Source organism: Pinus tabuliformis, chromosome 8, assembly GCF_031772625.1.
Source record: "Pinus tabuliformis cultivar Carrire ecotype Pingquan chromosome 8, CPIR1, whole genome shotgun sequence".
Lineage (NCBI taxonomy): Eukaryota > Viridiplantae > Streptophyta > Pinopsida > Pinales > Pinaceae > Pinus > Pinus tabuliformis.
Genome location: NC_142294.1, coordinates 1,480,674,041 through 1,480,691,048, shown reverse-complemented (window position 1 = coordinate 1,480,691,048; position 17,008 = coordinate 1,480,674,041).

Genomic DNA, 17,008 nt, shown 5'->3' with positions numbered 1-17,008 from the left:
CAATAGTGACTGTCCAATACAGCGAGAACAAAACTCTTTTATTTCAGAGTGTAGTCATATATGAGAGTAGGCTTAGGGCTCCTCTAGCCCTACGATATCTTCGACCTTTTCAGTTGTGATCTTCTCCTTGCATCTGCGGCTAGAAAATTCCTTCAACCCAACCACATAGTCATGAAACGTGAAGCCCTAGTCTAGATCGGATTGTCGTATGGGAGAGCAGACTTGTCGATACCTTCGCATGAGGGAACAGATCTCCTCAATTGCTGCGGATACCTTTCCTTTCTTCAACCCTTTCACTGCTTCTTCTCTTCCTGAGTTAGTGATTGTGAATGCAAATTGAGGAGGAGCCAACGTAGCCTATATATAGGCTTTCCCTCTCATCTATTGAGCCAACATGAACCTAGATTAGGCCGACATGTTCCTTTGATCAAATGATTAGGCCGACGTGAATATAGAAGGCTTCCATAATTTCTTTGAGTTGTTTCCTTGCAACAATTCTGTGGGTACATGTTGGAGCATTTCATTGATGATCTAAAAGGATTCTTGACTTACATCCATTACATTTACATGAACAATAATACATGATTGTCTTCATTTTACATGACTTATCTAGGGCTCTGAATTGGAGCAAAAGCTTCTTGAGCATGAAATCCATGACTCAAGCAACAATAAAGTAATTCTTTAATACAAAAATACATTGTTACAATATTTGACATGATGAAGACCGAACCTAGTTACACTATTTTCAAAACTCCCTCTTAACTAGAGAGGTATTCATACATACATGGTACATGGACATTCTCAATACGAGAGTTCTCATAAGAAAAGATTTGGATTAGTTATCCATCTGTTATAGCATCATTTCAACCAACATTGTTTCCATATAGCAAGGCCTTGGTCATTGGCGAGACCAATGACTGATAGACACACATCATCATTGTCTCTCTTAGGGTCATACCCACCCGCGTGTTCTCCGAGTATGCCCTACTAGGACTATTCTCATCTCGGGTTCCTAGCCCTCAAGAATATCGTTCCTCTTGCCCACTCTTGTCTTGGATGCCCTACCACATCCTCAGGGAGTGTCGGATGCCAGATGATTACAAAATCCTCCATGCTTTCTTCCAAACTGAAGACAAGAATGTCGTGTCTAACTCTCCCTCTTAACCCGGGACGAGTCCCAAGTTTCTCTTCATTCAAAAACTTGCTCCAATTCCCTTACTCATAGGAACTACCCAGAGCTCCCTCTTACCCAGGGACTATCATAAGTGCTTTATAGGGTATTCTAGTTGACTGATGATCCAAGACTTCGTTGTCATCAATTTTCTCCACATGTAGGGTTCAGCCATCCATTACTTTCCTCTGTCATGTCATCCCAGAAAGTATCCTCCTTGGCTTTACATCTGGGACGTCCCTCGTAGGGCCATCTATCTTCACCTTTTTCTTCAACGGTGATTCACAAGGTACAAAGTTGTGACATCCTTCACAACTCTCCTTACCTTGGTCCTATACACATACCCAAAATTTTCCAAGAGGTCAGAGACCAAAAACAAATCAAATGTTACCTTTTGGTGATGGCCTTTTCCAGTGACACCTTCTTGTAGGTATCAATATCTTGCATACATGTTGACACATCTCCCAACGATGTCTATTGTCAAGGGTCTTCATCTTTTCAGACTTCCATCAGAGTCTTCACAGATTTCCTAGTCAAGTCTTCCTGATCCTCTAGATGTTGATTGCCTTCATCATGGTTGCATACTTCATGATCTCCTCCATCCTCACATCTTCCATCCCAGGAGTTTTCAATCAAAGTTTTTCAATCGTAGTCAACCACTTCATACTTCATATGAGGATATTATGTTGATTTCATCTAATGTGACTTATGTCTTTCTGCATCCTTTCAGAGGAGAAGATCATTTTTTTCCTTTTGATCATGCTTGATCTATGTTAGCTACAACCCTATGACATGATTTTAAAATATAAACACAAGCATACACACCTCGTTTTACCTTTGCTACTTCTAGCAACTTCCTTGATTGAAAAGATCTTCAATCCCTTGATCTGCTTCATTTCTCATGTCATCGGACTATCATCTCATGAATTCCAAAAGTTGGATTTCCCGATTAAACACTTGATGCCTTTCCTGACTAGGGGATCCTCTGCTAAGGTTTCCATCAGAGAATCTTCAAGCTTTATATATCCCCATTTGGCAAATACTTCCTTTGTCCTACATGACTTCTTCCTTTCCTTTAATGTACAATGAGATTCCCAATAGCTATGTCCTTCATGATTCCCATATGATGCCTGCATCTTCTTACTATGAACATATATGCAGGGACTTCTGATAAGATCCTTTTGAGAGTGATCCCATCTCATTCATATTGGAGATCCATTACTCCTTCTTTCCTTTAGCTTCCTCTATCCTTCAAATGATATGAACTCTTTTCCATAATCTTCCTATAGCATTGAATCTTAGCTATACTAAATTGTCTTGTTTGAGGACCAAACTTCCCTTCTCATGCTTTAGTCTTTTAACCTTCAACACTTTGTCCACAACTTATGCTTTTTCCATTTTGCACAAGTACCATAAGTTGTTAGATGAGGAAGCTTCCTTGTCCCAAGGACACTTGACATCTTGTTTATTAAGAAAATAGATGATTGTCTTCTTATCATTTTTCTCAGATCTCCAAATTGAGATCTCATGTAGATGACCTTCCTTACTGTATTTCAGAGAGTACATCTTCTAGCATTTTAATTAGGTCACTGTTGCACCATGACTGCAATCATCCTTGTTGCTCCTTCACCAAGATCATTATTGTTGCCTTTTCATTATGTCAATGAGGTTTGTTGAGATCTTCACTATGACAATCACCGTGATGACTGATTCATCATACCTCCATCACTTCTAGCTGAGATCATATACCAAGAATGTATTTCGTGATCAAGATTGTAAGGATAACTGAGGGATCACTGTGATCCTCCTTATGCCAAGACTATGAGTGATAACATTATGAATCCTTACCATTTCTCTTGATGCCGGAATGTAGTTGTTAATATTTACCAAGACTGTTTCTTCTTACCACCGTGATATATTGTTCATTGCAACGAGATGACAGTGATTAGGGCTGCGTCTTTGATCTCATCAATACTGTAGCCAAGTATATAACTGCGCTGGGATCACCGAGATTATTAATCCAGACTTCATGCTACTTCTGTGTCCTGATCTGCAGTCCTCTATCCAAGATCTACTGTTCCATCCATTCGAGTTCCATCTTGAATCCACCTCCAGGTATTCCAAGGCTATAGCAACATTGTACTGATATATATATATATATATATATATATATTGAGATCACAAGGAGACAGATCTACATACTGTAATGTCCACCAAGACTGTATGTATAGGTTGTATTCCTTTGTTCACCAAGATTGTAGTAGTTACTGTCTTCACCGAAATTCCTTTCAACAAACTTATGTCACGAATATATGTATGTCGAGTTCATCACTGGGATAGTGTATACATGAGCCGAGGTTGATTCATCCATGAGTGACTGCACTTTGGAATAAAGTCCGAGACAATCTTCATGCCTCTCCATCTTTCTTCATGAGATCTGATACATTCCCTATCTGCCCTTATACCCATCCAACGTGCAGACAGAACCTTGAACCCTTTTCAATGCGGATCTGCTCCATACCAGATCTCAGAGATATGCGAGATCTATCCCTTCTAGATTGCATATACCTGCACCCAATACTCACACGAAATTTCAGACAAAATGCAAATCTCCTCCATAACAGATCTCAGAGATATGCGAGATCTGTCCCTTCTTGTGCGAGATCTCTCCCTTCTAGATTGCGTATACCTGCACCCAATAGTCACACGAAATTTCAGACAGAAAGTGCGAAGTTCTGATCTTCTTCATGCCCTTTGCAGAACTTCACTTTGATACCATGTTGAGAAATTAAGGGCAATCTTAATTATTCAATTTCTCTTAACTATGATAGTTGCTTGAGATATTAATTTTGTAGATTCTGCTTCTTATGTATTATTATCTTCAATTAGTTACCAAAACAAGAAGATCAAGATACACAAGTACACAAGATATTGGCACCAAGCTAGGGAAAAAACCTCTCCTAAACTTGAGAGGAAAAACCCTTTGAACTCTTTCTTATAGAATCTTTATTGAGAAATTACATGACCCAAACATTGACTCAGAAATGCCTTCAACATCAAATGACAATACCTCCAAACATGTACCCAAACATACTGTATATTTCTGCAGTGGATTAGTTCTGTAGCATGAGCATGACAGTCTGCACCAGCAATCTCGAATAGGCTCTTGTAGCCTCTCTCTATCCTCACATTTCATAAAGATCCTTCATACTTCGATAGATCGATGATTAGGGCTTCGTAATGCAACAATAGTGACTGTCCAATACAGCGAGAACAAAACTCTTTTATTTCAGAGTGTAGTCATATATGAGAGTAGGCTTAGGGCTCCTCTAGCCCTACGATACCTTCGACCTTTTCAGTTGTGATCTTCTCCTTGCATCTGCGGCTAGAACAATTTTTCAACCCAACCACATAGTCATGAAACGTGAAGCCCTAGTCTAGATCGGATTGTCGTATGGGAGAGCAGACTTGTTAATACCTTCGCATGAGGGAACAGATCTCCTCAATTGCTGCGGATACCTTTCCTTTCTTCGACCCTTTCACTGCTTCTTCTCTTCGTGAGTTAGTGAGTGTGAATGCATATTGAGGAGGAGCCAACGTAGCCTATATATAGGCTTTCCCTCTCATCTATTGAGCCAACATGAACCGAGATTAGCCCGACATGTTCCTTTGATCAAATGATTAGGCCGACCTGAATATAGAAGGCTTCCATAATTTCTTTGAGTAGTTTCCTTGCAACAATTCCGTGGGTACATGTTGGAGTATTTCATTGATGATCTAGAAGGATTCTTGACTTACATCCATTACATTTACATGAACAATAATACATGATTGTCTTCATTTTACATGACTTATCTAGGGCTCTAAATTGGAGCAAAAACTTCTTGAGCATGAAACCCATGACTCAAGCAACAATAAAATAATTCTTTGATACAAAAATACATTGTTACAATATTTGACATGATGAAGACCGAACCTAGTTACACTATTTTCAACACTCCCTCTTAACTAGGGAGGTATTCATACATACATGGTACATGGACATTCTCAATACAAGAGTTCTCATAAGCAAAGAGTCGGATTAGTTATCCATCTGTTATAGCATCATTTCAACCAACATTGTTTCCATATAGCAAGGCCTTGGTCATTGGCAAGACCAATGACTGATAGACACACATCATCATTGTCTCTCTTAGGGTCATACCCACCCACGTGTTCTCCGAGTATGCCCTACTAGGACTATTCTCATCTTGGGTGCCTAGCCCTCAAGAATATCGGTCCTCTTGCCCACTCTTGTCTTGGATGCCCTACCACATCCTCAGGGAGTGTCGGATGCCAGATGATTACAAAATCCTCCATGCTTTCTTCCAAACTGAAGACAAGAATGTTGTGTCTAACTCTCCCTCTTAACCCGGGACGAGTTCCAAGTTTCTCTTCATTCAGAAACTTGCTCCAATTCCCTTACTCATAGGAACTACCCAGAGCTCCCTCTTACCCAGGGACTCTATCATCAGTGCTTTATAGGGTCTTCTAGTTGACTGATGATCCAAGACTTCGATGTCATCAATTTTCTCCACATGTAGGGTTCAGCCATCCATTACTTTCCTCTGTCATGTCATCCCAGAAAGTATCCTCCTTGGCTTTACATCTGGGACTTCCCTCGTAGGGCCATCTATCTTCACCTTTTTCTTCAACGGTGATTCACAAGGTACATAGTTGTGACATCCTTCACAACTCTCCTTACCTTGGTCCTGCACACATACCCAAAATTTTCCAAGAGGTCAGACACCAAAATAAAATCACATGTTACTTTTTGGTGATGGATTTTTCCAGTGACATCTTCTTGTAGGTATCAACATCTTGCATACATGTTGACACATCTCCCAACGATGTCTATTGTCAAGGGTCTTCATCTTTTCAGACTTCCATCAGAGTCTTCACAGATTTCCTGGTCAAGTCTTCCTAATCCTCTAGATGTTTATTACCTTCATCATGGTTGCATACTTCATGATCTCTTCCATCCTCACATCTTCCATCCCAGGAGTTTTCAATCAGAGTTCTTCAATCGTAGTCAACCACTTCATACTTCATATGAGGATATTATGTTGATTTCATCTAATGTGACTTATGTCTTTCTGCATCCTTTCAGAGGAGGAGATCATTTTTTTTTCCTTTTCATCATGCTGGATCTATGTTACCTACAACCCTATGACATGATATTACAATATAAACACAAGCATACACACCTCGTTTTACCTTTGCTACTTCCAGCAGCTTCCTTGATTGAAAAGATCTTCAATCCCTTGATCTACTTCATTTCTCATGTCATCAGACTATCATCTCATGAATTCCAAAAGTTGGATTTCCTGATTAAACACTTGCTGCCTTTCCTGACTAGGGGATCCTCCGCTAAGGTTTCCATCAGAGAATCTTCAAGCTCTTGTATATCCCCATTTGTCAAATGCTTCCTTTGTCCTACATGACTTCTTCCTTTCCTTTAATGTACAATGAGATTCCCAAGAGCTATGTCCTTCATGATTCCCATATGATGCCTGCATCTTCTTACTATGAACATATATGCAAGGACTTTTGATAAGATCCTTTTGAGAGTGATCCCATCTCATTCATACTGGAGATCCATTACTCCCTCTTTCCTTTAGCTTCCTCTATCCTTCAAATCATATGAACTCTTTTCCATAATCTTCCCATAGCATTGAATCTTAGCTATACTAAATTGTCTTGTTTGAGGACCAAACTTCCCTTCTCATGCTTTAGTCTTTTAACCTTAAGCACTTTGTCCACAACTTATCATTTTTCCATTTTGCAAAAGTACCAAAAGTTGTTAGATGAGGAAGCTTCCTTGTCCCAAGGACACTTGACATCTTGTTTATTAAGAAAACAGATGATTGTCTTCTTATCATTTTTCTCAGAACTCCAAATTGAGATCTCATATAGATGACCTTCCTTACTGTATTTCAGAGAGTACTTCTTCTAGCATTTTAATTAGGTCACTGCTGCACCATGACTGCAATCATCCTTGTTGCTCCTTCAACGAGCTCATTATTGCTGCTTCTTCATTATGTCAACGATGTCTGTTGAGATCTTCACTGTGACAATCACCATGATGACTGATTCATCATACCTCCATCACTTCTAGCTGAGATCATATACCAAGAGTGTATTTCGTGATCAAGACTGTAAGGATCACTGTGATCCTCCTTATGCCGAGACTATGAGTGATAACATTATGGATCCTTACCATTTCTCTTGATGCCGAGACTGTGAGTGATAACGTTATGGATCCTTACCATTTCTCTTAATGCCGATACTGTGAGTGATAACGTTATGGATCCTTACCATTTCTCTTGATGTCGAGACTGTAGTTGTTACTATTTACCGAGATTGTTTCTTCTTACCACTGTGATATATTGTTCATTGCAACGAGATGACAGTGATTAGGAATGCGTCTTTGATCTCATCAATAATGTAGCCAAGTATATCACTACACTGGGATCACCGAGATTATTAATCCAAACTTCGTGCTACTTTTGTGTCCTGATCCACAGTCCTCTATCTAATATCTACTGTTCCATCCATTTGAATTCCATCTTGAATACACCTCTAGGTATGCCAAGGCTATAGCGACGCTATACTGATATATATATATATATATATATATATATATATATATATCACAAGGAGACAGATCTATATACTGTAATGTCCACCGAGATTGTAGTAGTTACTGTCTTCACCGAAATTCCTTTCAACAGACTTATGTCACGAATATATGTATGCTGAGTTCATGACTGGGATAGTGTATACATGAGCCGAGGTTGATTCATCCATGAGTGACTGCGCTTTGGAATAAAGTCCAAGACAATCTTCATGCCTCTCCATCTTTCTTCATGAGATCCGAGACCTGGTCTGTCTGCCCTTATACCCATCCGAGGTGCAGACAAAGCCTTGAATCGTTTTCAATGCGGATCTGCTCCATACCAGATCTTAGAGATATGTGAGATCTGTCCCTTCTTATGCGAGATCTCTCCCTTCTAGATTGCATATACCTGCACCCAATACTCACACAATATTTCAGACAGAAAGTGCGAACTTCTAATCTTCTTCATGCCCTTTGCAGAACTTCGCTCTGAGACCATGTTGAGAAATTAAGGGCAATCTTAATTATTCAATTTCTCTTAACTATGATAGTTGCTTGAGATATTACTTCTTTAGATTCTGCTTCTTATGTATTATTATCTTCAAACAGTTACCAAAACAAGAAGATCAAGATACACAAGTACACAAGATATTGGCACCAAGCCAGGGCAAAAACCTCTCCTAAACTTGAGAGGAAAAACCCTTTGAACTCTTTCTTATAGAATCTTTATTGAGAAATTACATGACCCAAACATTGACTCAGAAATGCCTTCAACATCAAATGACAATACCTCCAAACATGTACCCAAACATATTGTATATTTCTGCAGTGGATTAGGTCTGTAGCATGAGCATGATAGTCTACACCAGCAATCTCAAATAGGCTCTTCTAGCCTCTCTTTATCCTCACATTTCATAAAGATCCTTCATACTTCGATAGAGCGATGATTAGGGCTTCATAATGCAACAATAGTGACTATCCAATACATCGAGAACATAACTCTTTTATTTCAGAGTGTAGTCATATATGAGAGTATGGTTAGGGCTCCTCTAGCCCTACGATACCTTCGACCTTTTCGGCTGTGATCTTCTCCTTGCATCTCAGGCTAGAACAATCCTTCAACCCAACCACATAGTCATTGAAGCCCTAGTCCAAATCATATTGCTGTATGGGAGAGCAAACTTGTTGATATCTTTACATGAGGGAACAAACCTCCTCAATTGTTGTGGCTACCCTTCCTTTCTTTGACCCTTTCACTGCTGCTTCTCTTTGTGAGTTAGTAAGTGTGAATGTGGATTGAGGAGAAGCCAATGTGGCCTATATATAGACTTTCCCTCTCATCTATTGAGCCAACATGAACCTAGATTAGGCCAACATGTTCCTTTGATCAAATGATTAGGTCAACGTGAATATAGAAGGCTTCCATAATTTCTTTGAGCGGTTTCCTAGCAATAATTCCATGGGTACATGTTGGAGTATTTCATTGATGATCTAGAAGGATTCTTGACTTACATCCGTTACATTTACATGAACAATAATACATGATTGTCTTCATTTTACATGACTTATCTAGGGCTCTCAATTGGAGCAAAATCTTCTTGAGCATGAAACCCATGACTCAAGCAACAATAAAATAATTCTTTGATACAAAAATACATTGTTGCAATATTTGACATGATGAAGACCGAACCTAGTTACACTATTTTCAACATGAAGTGCTCCAACTTTAAGGTGATAGATGTCAACTCCAAGATAAGCGTGTCCATCAAACAAGGGACCAAGGTCTAACACTCTCATGCAAAAGTATGCAATGCTTCAACTGCTACCTCCTAAGCTATGTGTTCCTTTGGGTCAACCACACCTCCATGAATGTGCTCCCCAATCCAAGTGTCCTCCACTCAAACATGAATCTCCATGTAAGCAACCAAGTGGTCCCATGCTACCTAGGGTTAAGCATTATCCTCCTAATGGTCTTTTCATATAAGTTCACCTTCTAAGCAAGCAAACAAGTCCTCAATGTGTGCCTCATGAAGGATGTTATCGTGCCACATAGGATATCAACCTACTAAGGAAGTGCACCACATAAGCCTAAAGTCAATGTCTAGCAATCCATGAGTAAGCTATCAAATATCTCCAATGTGTATATATGCTAAGATACAACCAAGCTAAGGCATAACCCTATGCACTCCACAACACATGAAGCACGCCCAAGTATAGTGTAAAACGCTTTCAAGGTAACCCTAAAAGCCAACACTCCTTCCTTATGAGCAAAGTGTTTTCACCAATATTAGTCTTCTCCCTTAGAATCTCATAATCAATGACTGACCCCTCAAATGGAACTATTACCCAAACAACATTCTCCTCCTCCCCAGATTAGTGGCTTTAAGATGATGAGAAATGGTGGGTTATGTGCAGTTATTGCGGAAAAGTTAAAAAAAATTGCCCTAGTCATTTTATGTCATAGCATGTCCACTTCACTCAATTGTTACCTTCTAAAGCATGGTGAAGAGGAGACAAGTCAATTCTAATACCACCTTTCCTATAAAGTGGTGGAGAGTGTGCTTTGATACCAATGTTTTAAAACTTAGAATTGATCAAGGGTTAACTCAGACTCAAATTGACTTGGACCAATTCAATATCAATGACTCAATTTACTATATAGTATTTGAATTTTAATGAAAAATATATTTTAAAGATTCCAAACCATGTTTGCAAAAAATTGTTGAAATTTTGAGAGAAAGCATTGTGAATAAAGGAGCAAAGAACATTTAAACTGACAAGCAATATTCCACCATTGTTTCCAATGAGACCTTCATCATTAGTATCACCCTTGGTCTATTGTCTAGCCTTCACGTCTTGTCTAGTGTTTGCTTCTACCTCGATTCTCTAGGGAAAGAAGTCCACACCACTCCATTTGATGAAATTGCGTAATGCAAGCCTTGTAATATGGTAGATGTAGCTTAACATGCCTAATCAATGATTTTGGTTTGAGTGAAGGGTACATTTTTGCTAAGGCCATGATAGAGGAGTTCAACAATCAATGCCACCAATATCAAGGTACACAAAGGGCTTGAGTCTCTTGATGAAATGCCAATCTCAACCCTCATACGCGATAGAATCCAATGGAAATGTTGCAACACTACCAATCTTGATCATAAAAATTGTTAAGCCTGTTGAATTTTGAATGGAATATGAAACACTACCTTCTCCATATAAGTCTGATGAGGTTGGAACATCTCTCAAACATCCTAAAACAATAATGGTAATGTTAAAATTTTAAGTAAAAGTTGGCATTTCTTTCACCTCATTTCCTTCATCTTTCCATTTCTTTCACCTCATTTCCTTCATCTTAAATGGAAAGATGAAGGAAATGAGGTGAAAGAAATGTCAACTTTTACTTTAAGAATTTAACATCACCATTATTTGCCAATGTTTTTGGTCAAACCATAGGAGGCGAAATCAAAGTCCTCCAAGGAAAGATGTTGATAGGGTTTAGGAGTTAGGTCTTTTGTCTTTTGGAAAAATTGATCATTGCTTGTTGAATTTGCCATGGTGAGGTCCAGTAGCTACTTAGCTAACTAGAGCTAGTTTGATACCAAATCAGCGATGACGGGCTTTTACTCAACCAATTCAATACCAAACTAGACTTTGAACTGAGCAAGAGGTTGAGTCAATACAGTCTCCAATCAACTCAATCGAGTTGACTTAGCTTGTTTTTTAAAACATTGTTTGATACCACCTTTCCTTTAGAAAATGGTGAAGAGTAAGCTTTACTACCACCTATCACGAACCTACAATCTCCCAAAATTTGTCTCTATAACCTTTAGTTTTTCCAAAGCTTGTTTTGGTACCTGAGGTTATCCGGCACTACCTTGCCTCAATTGCAAGGGTTTGACCAACCTACACCTACTACAACCAAACTATGCCTCTTCCCTTAAGGTATATGCATAACTTTTCCCTCAAGCTAAAATCTATCAAATCCTATGAAGTCCTACTCATCAAAGTTCATTCAACAACAACCACACATCCAACTATGGCCTTTAAAACATCATAGAAATACTTTTAACACTTAGCCAATTATCGAATACTTAGCCAACATATTGCAAAATAAGGAACAATAACATCCAACAAATAAAGAATCCACAACACAGATGTATAGGAAACACCCAAGGCAGTTGATTGATCTTTATTAGTATAAAGAATGTTACAACAAATACAACAAGGTAGTGTGGCTTCCTATCAACAACTCTATTATCAAATGTGTAATAACTCTAAGGCAATTTTCCTTTTCCAGAATGCTCAATAGAATTGCACAATCCAACCCCCGAAGCATCCACAAGAATACCTCATGTAGGTCTTGACACTCCTCAATCCACTCCCACTAGCATCCAAAAGTCCATTGTGTGAATGATTGAACTACAGAGTTCTTGAAAACCATTGTGTGAATGACTGAGCGTGAGTTTGATGGCTTTGCACTTTATAGGTGTCCTCTTTATATAGTGGATATTGCCTTGTGTTTGCATTCTTTTAAGGTGACTTCCAATTCACTCCACATCTAGTGGACTAAACATTGAATCCACCCATCTGTTTGCAAAGTCCTGTAATCCTTAGGTCCACACATTTGGCTTGTGAGCCCAAGGTGGGCCAACTGTATCATGCATTACATGGTCAATTGTCTTCCTTTAACCACATCTAAGGCACGCATTTCCTTTCCTTCCATTGCACATCAAGCCAAGGATCTATCCAATTTACAAATCACATCCAATTATAGAAGGCACTACTGTCCGCGAGCTATTGTGCCCCCAAGTCGAGGCATTGCTCCCTACACACCCATGAACCAAGGAATGTCCTTCATCCAATGCTTTGTGTAACTTCTATAAAAAAAAACCCAAATGACAACTCTTATCTTTTTTCCGAGGAAAAAAACCGCGCTTTTCTATTAATCAGAGAATGAAAAAGCTACAAAAGGAATGAGTAAACATTCCACAAAGATTGCATTGAAGCAAACCGTATACTGCCGCAAGGGCCCGAGTGCTTTCGCACCCCACTACAACGTGAAAAACTAACGTGCACAAAGAATAAGAAAAGAGAAGAGAGGAGAGAGAAATATGAGGCAAAAACTGAAATCCGTCAGTGAGTAGAACTCACACATCAAGTTTTCCGCCCCTTTTTCTTTTCGACCTTACGCCACACTCCTTGAGAGGGCTCGATCGAAGCCAAGACTAACTGTGTTTCTGTATTCTGTGGACCAGGTTCTTTGTCTGAATCTGAAGTATCCGAGAGGTGGTGCCGTTTTATGCCGCCCAAACTAGTTTGCATGCTTGTCTCCTCTGCCTTGTTGTCTGATGAGATTTCTTTCTTGTCTGGTGGGGTTCCTTTCTGTTTCTCCATTTCTTGGGACACCTCAGTTTTCTCTTCTGGAAGTTCTTCCTCTGCTGCTTCTGATTCTTCATCCTCTGAATCTGGGGGAGAAAAGTTCCAACCTTTCCTCTGCTTCCCTTTCTGCTTCCTTTTATTCTTGGCTTCTGGACACGTGCTTTGTAAATGACCTGTCTGCCTACAGATCCTACATATGAAGGCAGTGTTTTCATAATCTAGTACCTGCAACCAGTTCTGTTGTTTGTAGATCAACCTTATATTTTCCGGCAGCCCTTTACTTAAGTCTACTTCCACACAGATACGTGCGTAAGTGTAGATCCTTTCATCGATCCTGTCCATGTCAGTTTTTATATACTTCCCTATGCTGTTTCCAATGCCTTCCAGCACCTGTTCATCCCAGAAATGCAAAGGAAGATTGTGTAGTCTAACCCAAACTGGCATTCTGGTTACCGTCATTTTATTTGGATCAAAATCTGGGAACCATGGGGTCACAAATAGCCCTGCTGTTCCCCAAAACCATGGTCCGGTACTGATAACTGTATCTTTGACTTCCTTGGATGTGAATCTCACTATAAAAAAACCCTTTGCACATAAATGAATGTCACACTCCATGGTCCAGTTGGTGAATATCCAGTGGAAAAGATCCATAGGTTTAGGCCAAAAACTGTTGAAACGGCATATTAAAGCTCGCGTTTCATAGGACTTGACGAAATCATCTAGCCCTGAGGATTCTATGTTTAAGGCTGGGGTTTACTCTGACTGATCTACTATGTACGGCCTGGGCAGGTGTCCTCCTTGAGCTGGAGGTGGCCCAGAGCTTCTGCTGCCCTGTAAAATGTTCTTATAGGATTTTGGTTGGTGTTGGGCTGCAGCTTTTTTCCCCTTATCTCCCCCTGAGAGACTTGGCTGTCCCTGAGGCAGAGCCCCGCCTCTCAATCTGAGATTTAGAGTAATGAATGATCCTGGTCCAATCTCATAACTTTCTAGGGATCTACAGTCCTGAAGGGACCTTCTTCCACTGACCAGGTGCTGGGTCGGAACAGGGTACCCCATTTCTGCCCAAATTTGTTGTTTTAGCTGCATGGAGGTATCACCTGCATGAACCCAAAATAATCTAGATTTCCCCTGAGGAGGAATAATCAGGATCTGAAAATAATTAGTTACCTGTTTTGACTGATGGCGAAGGTCCAGATCTGGCTCCGTTCTGGAACCTTTTTCCTTCTGCTTGCTTGCGTCTGCATAATCTCTGCCCGCTCTAGCATTGATGTCTTTGTTCCAACAGGTTTGGTCTGACCAAGATCTGTATTGATTGGGATTCAGATCTGGTATATCCGACCCAGATCTGCCATGGTTTACAATTTTCAGATCTGGCCCTGATCCGTTGGAGCTTTCGCTCAAAAGCATAGTAAATAACTCGGATCTTCTGTTGTGAGACTGCGTCGGTGAAATAAGGGCCCGTATCTGCGCAGCAAGGAGGATTTGAGCCGCCGTCCACCGCGCCCCCATAGCCCTTCTCCCACCCCATGTCTGATCTTGTGCGTTTCCATTTAAAATCCGCCCTAGAATGGCAGATCGTGTCCACAGGATGCCACGATGGGGCTTGAAATCTGGCTTATAACTCGTTCCTCCATGGCCGCCTGCTGATTTGCCATGTCTGTGCCTAAAGTTCTCGAATGGTGGCGCATCGGAGCGTGACAATGTGCAAGCCCTTTGCTTTTGGGCATAAAACTCCGGCCATGAGACTTCTGGTGCCGCCGTGAAAGAAAACCCCTGCACCCTCAGATTGATTTGGGTCGATTCGTTGTAAACTTTTTCATCAACAGGTTTTTCCCAGGTCCCGAAAAGGGCAGCATGCTCATAGAACCCAGTCGCCGGACCTCTAGCCGAACCATAACAGAGTCGATCCTTCGCGGCAACGCCAAGAAAAGTTTCTGAAACCCTAAGACTTGAAAACGCCTCCATCGCCGATCTTATAGTAATCGTTTCTTTAATTTCAAAAGATGACCATGACAACTCTTATCTTGTTACCATACTTAGCCAAATTCCTTTCCAAGCCATCTGACACTTAGACATGCCTTGCCATTGTGCAACACTGCCTAAGTCATGCTCATCCAAGTTCCAACCTTGCAACCTATTGTCACAACCAACTTAAGCTTGATTAATGCATGCAGTGTACCTTGCCTTTGTGTACGAGCACCTGGTAAGTCTATGATGTGCCTCCCAATTGTGCAAAAGCACCCAAGCTAACTCATTTCATTGATGAACCTACTGTTGCATTTATCCATGTTAGCCAATGACTACCTAAATGATCATGTGGTGGAGGTGCCTAAAGTCATTCAAGGTTGGAGCCTTCTAGGTTCCATGCTTTTGGAAACTGTAGCAAAACAAATAACGAATGAGAATATATATAAGTTAAATTTATAAATCATTTCATCTTCATTAACATCATGAACACAATTACCATTAATATTCGAAGAATATAGTAGAAAGCACTACTAAAATCTATTGAATGGAAATAATGCATTCAGTGCCATTCTAAGTATATAATATATAGCAAATAGCACTACTAAAAGCTATTTAATGGAGATAATGTATTCAACGCTAGTTGCATGAAAGGATATGATTGTTGAATTTCCACGATCTTAGGTCTAGGATAGAATCTTAGAATCTCTGACGTTACCAAACCAAGAATCTCAACAAAGCTACTTTGCACAATGGAATATAAATAGTAGTAAATCACACATGCACAAGTATAGACAAATTTTTTACAAACTATTGTACAAAGATGTACAACAACCCAATCTTCGTTATATTAAACCAACTGAGTTATACAACAGTCTAGGGCTCCCATACAAGGGATAATGACCCTCAATTATCCACAAGTACAAGAATACAAGATACACTGACAATCTCGATGCAACCTATATGTTGTATCTCGTCCTACCGGTCCTTCGCTTCCGTTTTGTTGTCTAGTGCCCCTTAGTCCATCAAGAGAAAACACAAAGTCTCCAGGAGGGCTGCCACCTATCACTGCTACAAGTCACTTCTGCTCCAATGAACACAGGCTAATCCAATCTGCTCTTCTAGGCTAGCCAACACCTGAGCTCCAATCTGCCAATCTAGCAATCCACTAGTCCATCAATGTACTACACATTAGGCTCCTCAACTTCACCCAAACTTCACCTGTCAACCTCCCTTTATGACTGCTTATCAAGGACTACTTTGGGTTGCCAACACGCTGCCCTCCACTAGTCCAATGGCACCCAATCCTTCCACTGTAAGATCTGCACCTAGTAAGGGTTCCTTAACACCCAAGACAACCCCAACACATGTCTCCCAAAGGCTGCAACAACTCTAACCCAAACTGGTCAACCTTTGACCCAACACAAGGTAAAAATCATATTAAACATTGTTAATTTTAGGTATGTTCTATGCTTAGAACAATCTATTTCAATTTTCACAGTTAGCTCAATATCTTTTCTAGATTAGCAATCACATCAGCATTAAAGTAAACTGCAGATAGAACATAAACATAAATCACTGAAGACAAGCCAAGACAAGAGGATAGAAGATGTGGCGCTAGCCAGGGACAAACCCCAATGTGGGGAAACCCTTGATCAATTCTTCTTATATGTTCTTCAATAGTTCAGCAGAGAGAGAGAGAGAGATAGTACATTTACAACAGAAGTCAACACTTTCACTTATCTAAATAAGAGCATATATCATCTCTAAGAAGATGATACATGAGATGAGTTGAAGACATGCTGCTTCAACTGATTCTCCAAGGTGACTCCTTCACC